At 42.3% G+C, this 18618-nt stretch overlaps 1 protein-coding gene and 1 pseudogene across 12 annotated transcripts in view; one reads left to right on the top strand and one right to left on the bottom strand.

Annotated features, from left to right (window-relative positions):
- Positions 1-18618, bottom strand: part of TTLL5 (tubulin tyrosine ligase like 5) — a 310092-nt gene that overhangs the window by 122637 nt on the left and 168837 nt on the right. The gene's annotated exons all lie outside the window — the stretch shown is intronic.
- On the top strand, positions 13359-15085 carry LOC125135580 (40S ribosomal protein S2-like; annotated as a pseudogene).

The raw sequence follows: 18618 nt of genomic DNA, 5'->3' as shown, positions 1-18618 counted from the left end.
AGGCTTTTTCTTACTGCCCCTTCGAGGTTCTCTGATGTATCCCACTGGATCACTGGCAGAGTGGTTAAGAACATGGATTCTGCTACCACTTGTTTGGGTTTGAATCTTGACTGCCACTCACCAATGTGTCATTTTGGGCAAGTCACTTCATTTCTCTGTGCTTAGTCTCTTCATCTGTAAAATGGGGGTGATAACAACACTTCTCTCATAGGGTCGTTGTGAACACTAAATCAGTAAATACATGAAAAGCTTTGAGAACATTGTTGCCATACAGTAAAGGTTACCTATTAAACGTGTTAAGGTACATTAAGCATTTAGGACCTAGCATATCATAAGTACTGCATATTACTATTAGCTACTATTATTTTATATATGATCTTATTTTTGAGACTCAGTGGAATGTAACCTGGATTTCTCGCAAATCAACAGGCAGTCTACGTTCCTATATGGTTAAATGTATCCTCTTGGTATAGAGAAGCCAATCGGCTGCAGTATAAATATGATATAAACATGAATACAGAATTTGTATCTTAGGGGTGAATCAACAAAACTCCCTACCTCTAGAGCTCAAATTCCAGACATTACACTTGCCTATGAAGAAATGTCTGATTCATTTCTGTGTCTATCTATGGCCAGATTCTCCCTACACTGAGTCCATAAATGGCCCGGAGGCTAAAAGGGACATCTTTCTTTATCTCTTCTTCTTTCTATCCTTTTCATGATACCATGGTTCCTTCCCTTCCACATTTGATCTTAGCCAAAAGTCCAAGAAGCATAAGCAATGAGGTCCTACTGTTTAGCACAGGGAACTATTTCTAACCATTTCTGATGAAATATTGACAGAGGATAACGTGAAAAAAAGAGTATATGCGTGTGTGTGTGTGTGTGTGTGTGTGTAACTGGGTCACTTTGCTGTACAGCAGAAACTGACAGAACACTATATCAGCTATAATACAAATTTTTTTAACTCCCCCCAAAAAAAGTCCAAGAAGTGATGGTTCTCTTCTAAAATACCATAGTTGTTGAACATGTTTGTTAAATCATAGCTAAAATTTACACATTTATAAGATGTGTTGACCAACATCTACATGATCAGGCCATTGTAAGAAACCAAGAGGACAAGAAAACCCAAAAAAACAAGAAAACCCTATAATTTCCATCCTCTGGAGTCACGATATTTCCCTTGTATTAAATTACCCATCATCAAAGACAGCTCTCCTAATCTTCCTAAACTGCTGGTTCTAGTCTGTGAAAGAAATTAAGTTTATACGCAGAAAAGTCAGCATACAAAGCAAGTGGAAATTTCACCCATGTTTAAATGCCAGCCATATACTTACAGTTAGCTTCTTCAGTCTATTATTGATACGTCCTGCCTCCACACAAAGCATGACATTAGTGTCTGGTAAAAGTGAAAAACTGTATAGATTCATAGACTACGGTAGAGATATTCATAACACTGAACTATATATAATGCTCCAGCTACTATATTTGTCTCCAATTTGGTTCACAGAAATACTGTTTCATATATTCCACCAGTGATGGTTTATTTTCAGAAATATTTCCACTGCTCCTTTGCACATCATCATCACTAATAAATGGGTCTAGACTAGCCTAGGATGCCACTGAAAAAACTGGTACTGATTTTCCTCTCCCCACAAGTAGGGAAGTTGGGAGTAGTAAAAAGGGCATGAACTTTCACATCAGAAAGAGCTGAACTCTAATGTGAACATTGCTAAGGCCATTTAATTATCTGAACTTTAGGGTAACAACACCCATGTTCTGCCATGTTTTCAGGAATAAAAAAGGTAAATCATACAAAGCACAGGATCTGGTACAAGCTGGGCAGCCAACGAATGTCAGTTTCATTCGGTTTCTCTCCCTTTTGTGCCTCTTTAACAAGTGGTGGAACAGAATCTTATCACTTCAAAATAGGGAGAAATATTTCTAAATTAACAGCAAATTGTAGGGCACTTTAAACAATACAAAAACCAATTTAAAAATTCATACATGCTGACTATGGAAATGTGTAAGTACTGAAAAGTGTATAGGAGGAGAGGAAACGTCACCCCTAGTCCCACTTCACAACCATGGTGTGGATTTTGGCATGTTTCATTCCAGTCTTTTTCCATTACATTGTGATTACACTATCCTGCTTTTATCATTTCGTGTTAACCCTAACACATGTGGGTATATTTTATTTATTTATGCACTTGGAAAATAAGTGTATTTTTTTTTTAATTAAGGGGAAAACTGCTGCCACTTCCCATACTCTGCATGCCACCATGCTGGGCACTGGACATTGGCTTTAGAAAGCAAGAGCAAGGGAACAACTTCCTGTGGGGGAAATCAAGGAAGGCTTCAAAGTAGAAATGGTCTCAAAGGATGCCCAGAGAAAGACAAATATCCTATGAGATCACTAATATGTGGAACCTAATAGAAATGATACAAAAGAACTTAACAAAACAGAAACAGACTCAAAGATTTCAAAACCAAAGTTAGGTTTACCACAGGGGAAACGTGGTGATGGGGGGATAAATTAGGGGGCTGGGATGATGTATCTACACTGCTACACATCAAATAGACGGTAACAAGGACCTACTTCAGAGCACAGGGAAATTTACTCAATACTGTGTAACAACCTATATGGGAAAAGAATCTGAAAAGGAATGGATATACGTATAACCGATTTACTTTGCTATACGCCTGAAATGAACACAACTTTGTAAGTCAACCATATTTCAATTAAAAAAAAAAAAAAAAGATGACCAGCACTTTGGCAGCTGGAAAGGACAGTTAGGGTAGAAGGAAGAACATATAAATATATCGACAAGCAGGAGACAATAGGAAATCCACCGTGGGGGTAGTGGAGAGTGAAGAGACACTGTGATTAAGGCCAGTGAGAAGTCTCTCTCAAATATTCAGAAATAGAGCTGATACTGGTCAAGACTGCCACCTAAGCAAAGTGCAGCACAGCCACTTTACCTGGAACCACTCATGTGCTCATAATGAAGCTAAAATGAAAAGGATAAAAGCTAAGGTTCGGGGAAGGCGAGGCACCCAAGTGATGGCCAAGCCCAGAGCCAGGCAAGTTTCACTGCAGTCACCAACATTAGCATGAGGGCTTTCGAACTGTGTGACTTCAAGTTAAGCCCTTTACATGGTTAAAGCTACACCATGGTTAGCTTTCACAGAAACCCACTCAGAAAGATATTATAACTATTCCATTTCAGAAATGAGAAAACTGGAGTTCCCGTCGTGGCGCAGTGGTTAACGAATCCAACTAGGAACCATGAGGTTGCGGGTTCGGTCCCTGCCCTTGCTCAGTGGGTTAAGGATCCGGCGTTGCCGTGAGCTGTGGTGTAGGTTGCAGACGCGGCTCGGATCCCGAGTTGCTGTGGCTCTGGCGTAGGCCGGTGGCTACAGCTCCGATTCAACCCCTGGCCTGGGAACCTCCATATGCTGCAGGAGCAGCCCAAGAAATAGCAACAACAACAAAAGACCAAAAAAAAAAAAAAAAGAAATGAGAAAACTGAGGCTTAGGTTAAATGACTTAGGTTTAACTGCACTCACAAAGTAAGTGAAAGAGCTGTTTTTGAACCTAACTCTGTATGGTTCCAAAGTTACAATGAAGAACAGAAAATTAAAACCTAAAACAGTCTTTGCTAAAAACTCTGTAACAAATTATTACTGCTATAGAGCTTTGTTTTAGAAATACTAAAATCATCCAAGATCCACACGAACATGCTCAACCGACTTCTGACAAAGCTGCAAAAGTCAATACTATGAAGGAAGGATAAAGCCATTTGTTTGCTAACAGATGGTGCTGGAGCAGTTGTATGTCAACAAGCAAAAAAATGAACCTCAACCTAAACTTTAGACTTCACATAAAATTGTTTACTTAAATGTAAAACATGAAACTATTATAAAATCATTCTTGAAAACATTTGAAAAAAAAAGTTTCAGTTTTAAAACACTGCAGACAATGTAAGTAAGGATACCAAGAGAAGAGTGGGTGTCAGGCAGGGTGCTAAGTGTTCCCTAAGCCTTAACTCACTGACACGGCTAACACTCTGAAGAGCCAAAGGCTGATAACCCCTGGCATTCCCTGCGCAGAGGTCCAGGAGCTGCCCAGCTAACTGTGGAGTCTAAGCCCCGCCCTGCGCTGCCGCCTGCCCTGTCTGAGTGCCTCAACCTCGGAAATGGCAAACATTTGACATAAAAAGTGAGATTTCGTTCTTGGACACGATGGCCTTTTAAAGGCACCTGAACAAAGTTCAAATCAAGATGGTAGAAGAGCCAGCTGATGCAGGAACTTCAAGTGCTCCTTCTTCCCCTTTCATCCCCACCCTCTGCTGGGGATAAACAAACAAACAAACAAACAAATAAAGCAAGTGCCTGTCCTTGACCACCTGGAAGTTGTAAGGTCAGGGAGTGTCTTGCTGCTGCAATCAATTCCACAGTGGCAGGAGTGGACAGACACAAAAAGAAACCAAGGCCTGAGGCTCCAGACGAGCTCACGGATTTCCCCAGAGGCACCCGAGAGGACTTCAGACTGCAAGCAGGCCTTTTGTGTCGTGGGACCATTACTGACAAGGGGAGAGAACCTGTCTGCCACTTGGGGGTTCTCATCTCCTCTGAACAGCAAGGGCAGAAAATACCACCACCCCAACCTGGCAAGCTACTGAGCAAGCAGGCTGCTCCTCATCCAATACCCAAGTCTGACACACAGAGAGAAATGCAGGCATGCTGTGAGGTGTTTAGCAAGCAGGTGCTCCCTCACTGCTCCACTGCGTGCCTCCACCTTCCTTCTTTTCGCCCTAATTGATGGGAACAGGGACACAGACACTGTCCATGTGCCAGGACTTGAAAGTGGACACTAGCTCTGCAAAGCTGACTCAGGGACCGCCAGGTATGGAAGGGTTAAGGCATGTCCTGGGCTGTTGGAACTCCATCATTATCACTTTGAAAAGCGCCTGGTTTACAGGAAGAGTGTGAGAATGCTGCAGCTTTCCTGGCCAACATTTGGTTCCCATTACCGTGAATAATCTCTCTCCTCTCTCTTTCCCCAACCCCCACCCTTTTTCTACTTTTTCCACATTTTATATTAAAAGTACCTCAAACACTTTTCTTCCTTTAACATTTTCCTTAAGCTTCCCTCACTGAGTTTGCTGGGTTCTGTGACTTTTCTGGTTATTCATTACTTAGGGAGGGGAAAGGGTAAGCCTCCTTGGATGAAATCAGTCAAAAACAAAAGCAGGAGAGAAAAGCACCCAGCAGTGCAGTGACGGGGAAAGAAGGACTCACAGGGACTCTTTCCGGTCTTAACTGACATTAAGAGAAGAAAGAGCCTACTGAGAACCCTTTTACCTTCCTGCTTCCTGGCCTCACCTCAGATATAATCTCGCTCCCAAACAAAGCATCTCTAAAATGATGTATCTGAAAATGGGTGTATTCCTATTTCATCATCAGTTAAAACAGGAGAGAATTTGCAGGAAATGGATGTGACTGTCCAGAGGAACAGATGTGGCAAGGGTGTGGAGAAAGGACGCACTCCGGCTTGGAGGGGTACAACCTTTCTAGAGCCCTTCCGGAGGCCAATTTGACAGTATCAATTCCAATTCAGAGTACACATATCATTTAGTACAACAAATTCCATTCCTGGAATGCAGCCTATAGAAATACTTGCACATGTGCACAAAGTTACATACATATACCAGGCACCGGCTGCAGGTGGCTGAACTGTCCATGATGCAGTCCTCTTTAAGAGGAGAATGGTAAAATAAATTACGGTACTTTCACTCTTTGGAAAACTACCTAGGGGTTAAAAATATTCAGATAAACTTATAGAAACAAACTGGAAAAACGTGGTGACATCAGGAAGGAAAAACCGTCACAGAAAAATACATGGAAAGATAGACCAAACAACCTTTTAACTGTGGCTACCCCTAAGAAGGGGGCTTTATCTCTTCATGATCTGTATATGTTTCTGTTAGATTACTTTATGATGTGGCTATATGTGTGCATTACTTGTGCAGTTAATTTTTATAAAGTATGAACATAAATATTTCAGTCTAGAGAGAAAAAAGGAACACACACACACACCACTTCCTTGGATACAGCCCGGTGTAAGTTGTCTTTTTTTTTTTTTTTAAGTTATATTTCCCTTATGTGGTCTTTATGTAGTGCTTTTTTGTTTCCCCCCATAGGGCCACACCAGCCTCATGTATGGAAGTTTCCAGGCTATGGGTCAAATTGAAGCTACAGCTGCAATGCAGGATCCCCAACCCAATGAGCAACGTTAGGGATAGAACCCATATCCTCATAGATACTAGTCAGGTTCGTTACTACTGAGCCACAATGATGGGAATTCCTAAACTGTCTTCAAGTGGAAGAAATTTAAAAAATTTTTTAACTTCACAACATGTACCAAGTCAGACAAAATGACAGAGAAATGAATAAACAGAAAAGAAATGATGACTCTAAGAGGTCCAAAAGTTTCCAAAGTCTCAGTCGTGATAATGAAAACAGTAAACACTGATCAAATTGTACTATGTGTTCACGGCAGGGATGGGAGGAAGGGAAGTAAGTGTGTGTGTGTGTGTGTGTGTGTGTGTGTGTGTGTGTATGAGCGTGGTTTGGGCGGGGGCAGGAGGAGGTAGGAAAAGAATGCCACACTTCCATCTTCTGATAGGAACTTAAAAAATAATATATAAAAGTCTTCAAATGGCAGATAAATAAATGATTTAGATATATGAAGGTAAATAACAGAAGAAATAGCAACAAAAAAAAATTGAAAATCCAATCTCTGGATTGTGGAAATTAAGGTTGGGTAGCAGTGGGAAAATAAGTGCAAAGGATTCCCATTTTCATTAGAAACTCTATGGAATTACTTAACTCTTAAAACAATATAGCTGAATTATTGTGGGAACCAAGATGGCCCCCAATGATCCCACCTCCAGAGATTCATACCACACTGTGTAATCCCCTTCCACGCTGAATAGAGCTGCCTGTGTAAACAACAGGATGTTGCAAAAATGAAAGTGTGTTTGAAAGACCTAAACATAAGAGCTAAAACTATAAAACTCTATAGGACAGAAACAGACTCACAGACATGAAGAACAGACTTGTGGTTGCCAAGGTGGAGGGGGAGGGAGTGAGATGGACTAGGAGTTTGGGGTTAATAGATGCAAAGTATTACATTTAGAATGGATAAGCAATGAAGTCCTACTGTATAGCACAGGGAACTATATCCGATCTCTTGGGATAAACCACAATGGAAGACAACATAAGAAAAAGAATGTGTATATATGTATGACTGGGTCACTTTGCTGTACAGCAGAAATTGACAGGATACTGTAAACAGCTATAATAAAAAAAGCTATACGACAAAAGCTTCACAACACTGGATGTCACAACAATTTCTTGGGTATGATGCCAAAGGCACAAGCAAAAAAAGAAAAATTTTTAAAATGGTACTTAAAAACTTTTATACATCAAAGGATACTATCAACAGAGTAAAAATGCAGCCTACAGGATGGGGGAAAATATTTTCAAATCATACATCTGACAATTCAAATATATTTGAAATATACAGAGAACTCCTAAAATTCAACAACAGAAAATCAAATACAATTTAAAAATGGGCCACAAACCTGAACAGGCATTTTGCTTAAAAAGACACAAAAATGGCCAAGAAGCATGTGAAAAGATGGTCAACAGCACTAATCATTAGGGAACTGTAAATCAAAACCACAGGAGTTCCCATCGTGGCTCAGTGGAAATGAATTTGACTAGCATCCATGAGGACGGGGATTCAATCCCTGACCTAACTCAGTGGGTTAAGGATCTGGCGTTGCTGTGAGCTGTGGTGTAGACCAGCAGCTACAGTTCCGATGTGACCCCTAGTCTGGAAACCTCTATGTGCCATGAGTGCAGCCCTAAATGGACCAAAAAAAAAAAAAAAAATTCAAAACGAGAAACCACCTCACACCCATTAGGATGGCTACCACTTAAAAACCAAAAAGTGTTGGGAAAGATGTGGAAATTCAAACCCCTGTGCACTGCTGGTAGGAATGGTAAATGGTAGAGCTGCTCTGGGAAAACAACATGGAGGGTTCTCAAAAAGTTAAAAATAGGACAGGCAAAGAATATTGTGTTGGAGATGGGATTAAGATGGTGGAATAGAAGGACTGGAGCTCAACTGCTCTCCTAAAAAGAACAAAATTTACAACCAAATAATGAGCAATCTTCAACCAAATGGACTGGAAACTTTCAAAAAGATATACTACCACAGAAGACAAAGAGGAGGCCACATCAAGAGGTAGGAGGGGTGATTACATGACATAAGCAACCCCATACCTCCCAGATGGGAAGCCCCACAGACTGGAAACTAACTGGTTCACAGAGACTCACCTACAGGAGTGAGAGTTCTGAGCCCCACATCAAACTCCCACGTGTGGGGATCTGGCACGGGGAGAAAGAGCCCCTGGAGCATCTGGCATTGAAGGCCAGTGAGGCTTGGATGCAGGAGCTCCACAGGACTGGGGGAAACGGAGACCCCATTCTTAAAAGCCACACACAGACTTTCACGTGCACTGGGTCCCAAGGCAAAGCAAAATCTCCATAGGAATCTGGGTCAAACCTGACCGTGGTTCTTGGAGGACATTCTGGGAAAACAGGGGTGAATGTGGCTTGTTGTGAGGGAAGGACATTGAAAGCAAAGCTCTCAGGAATATTCATCAGCATGCTTTTCTCTGGTGGTGGCCATTTTGGGAAAATATGGACCCATCCATTAGCATTGAGAAGCCCCAGGCCAAACAACAATCCAGATGGGATCACAGCCCCACCCATCAGTAAACAGGCTGCCTAAAGAACCCCAGGCACAAAGCTGCCTCTAATCTCACCCAGAGACAAAGCCCCACCCACGAGGGGATAGGAATCAGCTCCACCTACCAGTAGGCAGGCATTAGTCTCTCCCATCAGGAAGCCTACAGCAAGCCCCGGTACCAACTTCAGCCACAAGAGGGACAGCCACCAGAAGTAAGAGAGGCTACAACTCTATTTTCTGTAAAAAGGTCACCACACCAAAAACCTATAAAAATGAAAAGACAGAGAACTATAACTCAGATGAGGGAGAAAGAAAAAACCTCAGAAAAACAGCTAAGTATAGGAGAAGATTCTCAGCCTCCAGGAAAAAGTCTTTAGGCTGTTGATGCTGAAGATAATGCAAGACATTGGAAATAAACTGGAGGCAAAGATTGATAGTTTACAGCAAACAGTGAGCAAAGAGATACAAGATAAAAAAAATTTAGCAAGAGGAGATGCAAAATACAATAACTGAAATAAAAAACTCATTGGAAGCAGCCAACAGTAGAATACAGAGGTCAGAAGAACGAATAAGAGAGGTGGAGGACAGATTAGTGGAAGTCACGGATACAGAAGAGTAAAGAGAAAAAAGATTGAAAACAAATGAAGAGAGTCTCAGAGAACTCTGGGACAACGATAAATGCACCAACATCCATATTATAGGGGTGCCAGAAGGAGAAGAGAGAGAGAGAAAGGGACAGAAAAAAATATCCCAAGATATAATAGCCAAAAACTTCCCTAACATGGGAAAGGAACCACTCACTCAAATCCAGGAAGCACAATGAGTACCATATAAAATAAACCCAAGGAGGAATACACCAAGACACATATTAATCAAACTGACCAAAATTAAAGACAAGGAGAAAATCTTGAAAGCAGCTAGGGAAAAGAAACCAATAACATACAAGGGAACCCTGATAAGGTTATCTGCAGATTTTTCAGCAGAAACTCTGCAGGCCAGAAGGGAGTGGCATGATGAAAGGAAAAAACCTCCAACTAAGATTACTTTATCCAGCAAGGCTCTCATTCAGATTTGAAGGAGAAATCAATTCAGGACACTGGAGATGCACTTGCAATTAAAACAATCTCGTACATATACAGACTCTTACATCAAAACTTCAGAATAATTGCAAACCAAAAATCTACAATTGATACACAAACAAATAAGAAAAATCAACTCAAATGCAACACTAAACATAGTCATCAAACCACAAGAGGAGAAAACAAGAGAAGGGAAGAAAAATGAGCAACAAAAACAAATCCAAAGCAATTAATAAAATGGGAATAAGAACATACATATCAATAATTACCTTAAATGTTTTGTTAATGGACTAAATGCCCCAACCAAAACACACAGACTGGCTAAATGGATACAAAATGAGATCCATATACATGCTGTCTTCAAGAGACCCATTTCACCTTTAGGGACACATAGAAATTGAAAGTGAGAGGATGGAATCAAAAGAAAGCTGGGGTAGCAATACTAATATCAGACAAAATAGACTTTAAAATGAAGAATATTTTAAGGGACAAGGAAGGTCACTACATAATGATCAAAGGATCAATCCAAGAAGATATACCAATTTTAAATATCTATGCACCCAACAAAGGTTCACCACAATATAGAAAGCAACTGCTAACAACCTTAAAAGGAAAAATTGACAATAACACAATCACAGTGGGGGACTTTAACACCTCACTTACAGCAAGGGACAGATCATCCAGACAGAAAATCAATAAGGATACACAGGCCCTGAATGAAGCATTAGACCAGATGGATAAAATAGATATTTATAGGACATTCCATCCATAAAGCAACAGAATACACATTCTTCTGAAGTGCACATGGAACATTCTCTAAGATTGATCACATCCTGGGCTACAAATCCAGCCTTGGTAACTTTAAGAAAGTTGAAATCATATCAAACATCTTTTCTGACCACAACCCTATACGACTGGAAATCAACAACAACAAAAACTGCAAAAAACACAAACAAGTGGAGACTATTTATTAGGGAAGCAATCCTGTTTACCATCACATCCAAAAGAATAAAATACCTAGGAGTAAACCTACCTAAAGAAACAAAAGACCTGTACTCTGAAAACTGTAAGATATTGATAAAAGAAATCTAAAATGACACAAACAGATGGAAAGACATACCAGCTCTTGGACTGGAAGAGTCAATATTATCAAAATGACTATACTACCCAAGGCAATACAGATTCAATGCAATCCCTATCAAATTACCAAGGACATTTTTCACAGAACTCGAACAAAATATTTTAAAGTTTGTTTGGAAGCACAAAAGACCCAGAATAGCCAAAGATATCCTGAAAAAGAAAAATGGAACTGGAGGAATCAGGCTCCCGGACTTCAGACTATACTACAAAGCAATAATCATCAAAACCATATGGTACTGGCACAAAGACAGACATATAGATCAGTGGAACAGGATAGAAAGCCCAGAATTAAACCCACGCACCTACAGCCAACTCATCTATGACAAAGGAGGCAAGAATATACAATTGAGAAAAGACAGCCTGTTCAATAAGTGGTGCTGGGAAAACTGGACAGCCACATGGAAAAGAATGAAATTAGAACACTCCCTCACACCATACACAAAAATAAACTCCAAATGGATATAAGACCAGATACTATAAAACTCTTAGAGAAAAACACAGGCCAAACATTCTCTGACATAAATGACAGCAACATCTTCTCAGATCCACCTCTTAGAGTAATGACAATAAAAACAAAAATAGGAGTTCCCGTCGTGGCGCAGTGGTTAACGAATCCGACTAGGAACCATGAGGTTGCGGGTTCAGTCCCTGCCCTTGCTCAGTGGGTTAACGATCCGGCGTTGCCGTGAGCTGTGGTGTAGGTTGCAGATGTGGCTCAGATCCCGTGTTGCTGTGGCTCTGATGTAGGCCGGTGGCTACAGCTCTGATTGGACCCCTAGCCTGGGAATCTCCATATGCCGCGGGAGCGGCTCAAGAAATAGCAAAAAAAAAAAAAAAAAGACAAAAAAAACCCCCCAAAAAACCCACAAAAATAAACAAATGGGACTTAATTAAACTTCAAAGTTTTTTTGTTTTTTTGTTTTTTTGGTTTTTTTTTTGGTCTTTTTGCTATTTCTTGGGCCGCTCCCACGGCATATGGAGATTCCCAGGCTAGGGGTCTAATTGTAGCTGTAGCCACCGGCCTACACCAGAGCCACAGCAACACGGGATCTGAGCCGCATCTGCAACCTACACCACAGCTCACGGCAACACCGGATCCTTAACCCACTGAGCAAGGGCAGGGACTGAACCCGCAACCTCATGGTTCCTAGTCGGATTCATTAACCACTGCGCCACGACGGGAACTCCAAACTTCAAAGTTTCTACACAGCAAAGGAAACCCTAAACAAAATGAAAAGACAACCCACAGAATGGGAGAAAAATCTTTGCAAATGAATCAACTGACAAGGGATTAATCTCCAACATTTATAAACACCTCCTACAGCTCAATACCAAAAAAACAAACAAGCCCATCAAAAAATGGGCAGAAGATCTAAACAGACAGTTCTCCAAAGAAGACATGCGGCTGGCCAAAAAACACATGAAAAGATGTTCAACATCACTCATTCTTAGAGAAATGCAAATCAAAACCACAATGAGGGACCACCTTACACCAGCCAGAATGGCCATCAGCCAAAAGTCTACAAACAATAAGTGCTGGAGAGGGTGTGGAGAAAAACAAACCCTAGTACACTGTTGGTGGGATTGTCAATTGGTGCACCCACTGTGGAAAGCAGTATGGAGATGCCTCAGAAAACTACACAGAGAACTACCATTTGATCCAGCAATCCCACTCCTGGGCATCTATCCAGAGAAAACCATGACTTGCAAAGACACATGTACTCCAATGTTCATTGCAGCACTATTTGCAATAGCCAAGCATGGAAACAACCTAAACATCCATCAGCAGAGGAGTGGGTCAAGAAGATATGGTACATACACACAATGGAATATTACTCAGCCATTAAAAGGAATGAAATACAGGCATTTTTAGCAACATGATGGACCTAGAAATTATCATGCTAAGTGAAGTCAGCCATACAATGAGACACCAACATCAAATGCTATCACTGACATGTGGAATATGAAAAAAGGACACAATGAACTTCTTTGCAGAACAGATGCTGACTCACAGACTTTGAAAAACTTATGGTTTCCAAAGGAGACAGGTTTGGGTGTGGGGGGATGCGCTGGGGGGTGTGGGATGGAAATCCTATAAAACTGGATTGTGACGATCATTGTGATGATCAACTATAAATGTAATAACTTCATTGAGTAATTAAAAAAAAAGTTAAAAATGGAATTGCCTTTCTACTGCAAGAAAACACCAAATGGTGGAAGAGGCTAGGAGGTGACCATAGCCGCAGTTTCCGGTGCCAGGGTTGGATCTATGCTCAGGTGGCAGCCAAGGCCACAGAGCTCATTGAGGCAAGGTTAAGGACAAGAAGTGGTTCCCTGTCACCAAGCCAAGCTGCTTGGCCATGGACATGAAGACCAAGTCCCTGGAAGAAACATATCTCTTCTCCTTGTCCATCTATAATCAGGACTTTTTTCTGGGGATGACCCTAAAGGGCGAGCTTGAAGATTACACCTGTGCAGGAGCAGACCCACACTGGCCATCAGACCAAGTTCAAGGCATTTGTTGCCACTGGGGACTACAAGAATCAGGTCAGTTTGGGTAGTAAGGGCTCCATGGAGGCAGCCACTGTCATCCACGGGACCACCACCCTGGCCAAGCTCTCCATCAGTGCCGCGTCATAAGGCTACTCAGGGAATGAGATTGGCAAGCTGCATACCATCCCTTGCAAGGAGACCAGCCGCTGTAGCTCTATGTTGGTGTGTTTCACCCCAACCCCAAACTCTGGCATTGGCTCCTGTGCTCAAGAAGCTGACAGCCAGTATCAATGACTCCTACATCTTGTCTGGGGGCTGCACTGCCAGCCTATGCAACTTCACCAAGGTCACCTTTGGTGCCATCTCCAAGACCCATAGCTATCTAATCTCAACCTCTAGACAGAGACCATGTTCACCAAGTCTCCCTACCAGGAGTTCACTGACCGAATGGTAAAGAGCCACACCAGAGTCTCTGCAAAGACCCAGGCTCCAGCTATGGTCACCACGTGGAGTGATTACATAAGAAGGATAAAGTGAATTAATTAAGCTTACTAAATAAACAGAATTATCATATGAGTCAGCAATTCCACTCCCGGTATGTACTCAAAAGGACTAAAAATAGGGCCATGAACCATTATGTTATCCATGTTAACAGCAGCATTATTCGCAACAGCCAAAAGGCAGAAGAAACTCAAGTGTCCACTGACAGATGAATGAATAAACAAAATGTGGTATAAGAGCACAAAGGAATATGACTCCTTAAAAAGGAAGGCAATTCTGATACATGTTACAACATGGATGAACCTGGAGGGCATTGTGCTAAAGGAAAGAAGCCAGTCACAAGAGGACACATTCTATATAATTCTACCTCTAGGAGGAACCTAGAGCAGTTAAATTTATAAGAGACAGAAGTGGTAGTTCCCAGGTGCTGACAGAAAATGAGGAGTTATTTTGTTACTGGGTACAGAGTTTCAGTTTTACAAGAGGAAAAGAGCTCTGGCAGTGGATGGCAGTGGTGGTTGCACAATAAGGTACTTGAAGCTACCAAACTACATTTAAAAACAGCTAAAATGGTAAATTTTATATGTATTCTCCCACAACTAAAAATTTTCTTTTTCACTTTTTTTTTTTTTGGCAGTGTCCACCACTTGTGGAAGTTCCAGGGCCAGGGATCGAACCCTCTCCATAGCAGCAACCTGAGCCGCTGCAGTGACAGCACCAGATCCCTAACCCGTTGTGCCACAAGGGAAATCCTAAAAATTTTTTTAAAAAATGACTGTATATGACTCCTGAGCTAGGTCATAAGAGACGAATGGCTTCTGTCTTTCTCTTAAGTCTTTCATTCTGGAGGAAGCCATGTCAGGAGGACACACAGGCAGCTTTGTGGAAAAGTCCACCTGTTGAAACACCGAGGCCTTCTGCCAACAGCCAGCAGGAACTCATCATCCATGTGAGAGTGAGCATCAGAGATGTGGATCCTCCAGCCCCAGGCAAGCCTTCAGTGACTGCAGCCCTCCTGGATGACATCTTAACTGCCACCTCATGAAAGAGCCTGGGCCAGAACCACCAAGTGAAGCTGCTCCTCAATCCCTGACACACAGAAACTAAGATAATAAATGTTTATTGTTTTAAGCTGCTAAAATCTGAGATAATGTATTACGAAACAAAAGATCACTTATGCAGTTAGATGAATTTGAAAAAGAAGAGAAGTTAGCTTTAATGCATCATCCTATCAGAGTGGCCTGTGCCACCAAAGCATGTGCCAGGAGACTTTATCATGACAGTGTGCTGCTGGACTGCAACGCCTGTCTTCACTAAAGCCTTACGAGAGAGATTCTCCATTTCTCTGTGATGAGAAAACCACACCAGTGTGTAGGTAGGATCAGTGTGTAAAGTATACGGAGCCTCGTATTTTAATACAGTGTTGCAGTTACGTTTGTCAGATGGATGCTGGGCTGGTTGGAGCATGTGGCATGGTGCAGAGCAGGGTATATATGTTAAGAGGAGAAAGGCAGCATCAGCTGGTGCCGAATACAGATTGTGTGTTTGTTAGACTATGAAGAAGCTTTTCCTCATGAGAATATTGGAGTCTTGTCAGAGAGGTAAATAATGCCACCCACACAGCCAGGAGGAGGAATAAGTGAGGAAAAAACGGTAGCAGTTTAACGGACACTGTGAGGTACAGCTCTACCTTATTTATCTATTTTTGTCTGTGCCCACAGCATGCAGAAGTTCCTGAGCCAGGGATCAAACCCAAGCCACAGCAGCGACAACACGGGATCCTTAGCCTGAGCCACCAGGGAACTCTGACACTGCGCTACTTTACTATAGATTTGACCACGCAGGATTCACCTGGTTGGGTAGGTACAGTTTTGAGTCTTTTAAGTCCTTTGAGTGTGCGGAGCAAAATCCTACCACGTGGACGTGTGCTGCAAACGCAAAAGGGGTGACAACTGCTGCCCTAACAGATTTTTGCCTAGCTTAGTGTTGGGGTTCCTTTCTAGATGAAGGCAAAGTGGAAATCCTCAAGATGGCCAGTATGTTGAGGTGTGGCTGGCTAAAGGAGAAAGTCTCGACCTGATCCACCTAAGTTCCGGTGGTGCCAAAGACAGGCGTTAGTGAAAGAGCTGCCCAGGTGGAAGGCTTGGCTTGATTATGAACCTAGATATTTAAATTCATTCAGCATACATTAAATTAGCGAATACTATGTGTCAGATGCCACATTAAGAGACGAGAGTATAAAGATGTAGAAGTTCTGACTTCTAAGGAAAGACAAGAAAATCTAATTTTTACCCAAATATAAACAATAGAGCCACAGGCAAGGAGGCCCCCTCTGTGTGGGATGGCAGTAGAGGGTGCACAGAGTAAGAACTGCAGCTGAGCTGGATCCAGAATGACACAAAGAATTTGCCAGATATGAATGGGCAAGGGAAAGACAGTGGAGACATCATACATAAAAGGTCAGAAGAGTGGAAAAAAAAAGAACCCTCAAAAAACTCTGCTGACTTCTTCAGCTGACATTAATTAAAAGGGTGGATAATGGGAGAAAGTCCCCTTGGCACAGCATAGTAGGCACTTTAATTTGCCCATCTCCGCCTTGGCCCTCGCCTGTGCGCACGCCACGCTCGCACAGCACTGCGCCCAGCACGCTCTTCCAGCCTCCCTGCCTTCGCACAAGGTTCTGCTATTTTCACCTAGTTACCAAACAATAATGCAAAGTCTACTCTGGTCTTCCTTGGATAGAGCTTATTCCTTGAGGTCCCAAGATGCCTTTTATTGGCATGTGTTTTGTACCGTGACTGCTCTTCTCAATAACCAGTTCTTACCCACTGGACCAACCATTTAAGGCAGTATGTTCACCACCCTGGTCTCTGTTCACTCAGAGCCTAGACAGATACAATCATGCAGGGTTTGCTGAGCGAACAAATGCATGAATGAACACTCCTTTTTCTGGCGCAGTCCTATGTTCCACCTGAAGAAGGGTGGAACAATAACCTTTTGGGGAGTCAGAAAGATCAAATGGAAAATTCATCAGGCAGAGAATTAGAAGTCCTGGGTTCTAGTCCTTACTTTACCACCTTCAGGCAGGAGTATTTGCACAATCTACTTCTCTGGGTCTCAATTTTTTTTTCTTTCTTTTTTTTAAGGATGCACCTTCCCAGGCCAAGGGTCAAATAGGGTCTGCAGCTGCCAGCCTACACCACAGCCACAGCAGCACCGGATCCAAGCCACATCTTCAACCTGCACCACAGCTTGCGGCAATGCCAGATCCTTAACCCACTGAGGCAGGCCAGGGATCAAACCCGTGCCTTCATGGATACTATGTTGGGTTCTTAACCCACTGAGCCACAAGAACTCCTCTGTGTCTCAAATTTTAATACCTGTAAAACAGGGCATGGAAAAAATGATGTGGGTATGTTTACAGTAATTCTCATTTATTGAGCACTTACTCTGTGGCAGGCACTGTAAAAATGCCTTCTTTATGTCATTTAATTTTCATTTGTTCCTTAGGACATTCCTAGGAATTAGGCATTTTATCCTCATTTAGAGATAAGTACAGTAGTTTCAAAGAACTTGCCCTAAGCAACATAGCTAGTAATTGGTTGAAAAAGGGAGGGGTCCAAATTGGCCTGCCTCTATAAAATGTCCACTTTCAAATACTAGGTCATAAAATTTAAATGTGAAACCTTAGATATCTTAAAATAAAAGAAATTGGACCTTCTGAAGCCATACAAGAGTACTAAAAAATGGTGGTGCTTGTTACTTTTCTCAGAGAAGGAGCTGCCTCGTGGTGGCAGCAACTGGGTGACAGGTACTTGGAGATACACCAAACAGAGCCCTGAAAGGGGGAATGACCTTTTTAGAGGAAAGGTCTGAGTCTAGAGAAAGACAGAGAATGTAGGATGAGATGAAACGGAAAGGGAGGCCTGGCAGAAAAGCAAGGGAAGGGAGAGGCCAACAGGAGGGGAGCCTGAGCCGTGCTGCGGATGAACATGCGGGCTGGACGGAGGGAGCGTGAGGACGGCGCCCAGTGCCGCTAAGGACAGAGCTGCGGGAGGCAGGGGTCACGCTGGGAAGAGAAGGGTCCAGCAGGATGGCAATTCCAGCCAAAACCGGGAGATGGGATGGGACGACCTTGCTTCTCTAAGAACTGAGCTGGTTAAAAGAGAGAGCTCAGCTGGGCCGGAGGGGAAAAAAAGGGAGAGACTGATATGAAAAACAATGACCCCACAGGTCTGAAAGGAAGAACCTGCAGACTGAAAGAGAGGTGATGACCGGGAGTGCCTGGAATGGAGCGTTTAATGCTTTAAACCTGTGCCAAGCTGAGTAATGTGGGATTGAACTTGTGATTTACCGCAGCTCTGGGAGAAATTAGTCTCTGTATCACTGGCAGCATAAACAAACATTAGTGATGCTAAGTACTATTAATACTGAAAAGACCTAATTGTGCGTAGTACTTCGGCGTTTGCAAAGCATGCTCATGCGGATGACTTCACTGAAATCCCATGACAGTCCGGGCATCTTCACTCTCTACATGGCAAAATTAGGCTTAAGTGCCATCAAATGATTTACCTCCAG

The sequence above is a fragment of the Phacochoerus africanus genome, chromosome 9 (genome assembly GCF_016906955.1).
Source record: "Phacochoerus africanus isolate WHEZ1 chromosome 9, ROS_Pafr_v1, whole genome shotgun sequence".
Taxonomy (NCBI): Eukaryota; Metazoa; Chordata; class Mammalia; order Artiodactyla; family Suidae; genus Phacochoerus; species Phacochoerus africanus.
This window is presented reverse-complemented; position numbering and strand designations above follow the sequence as displayed.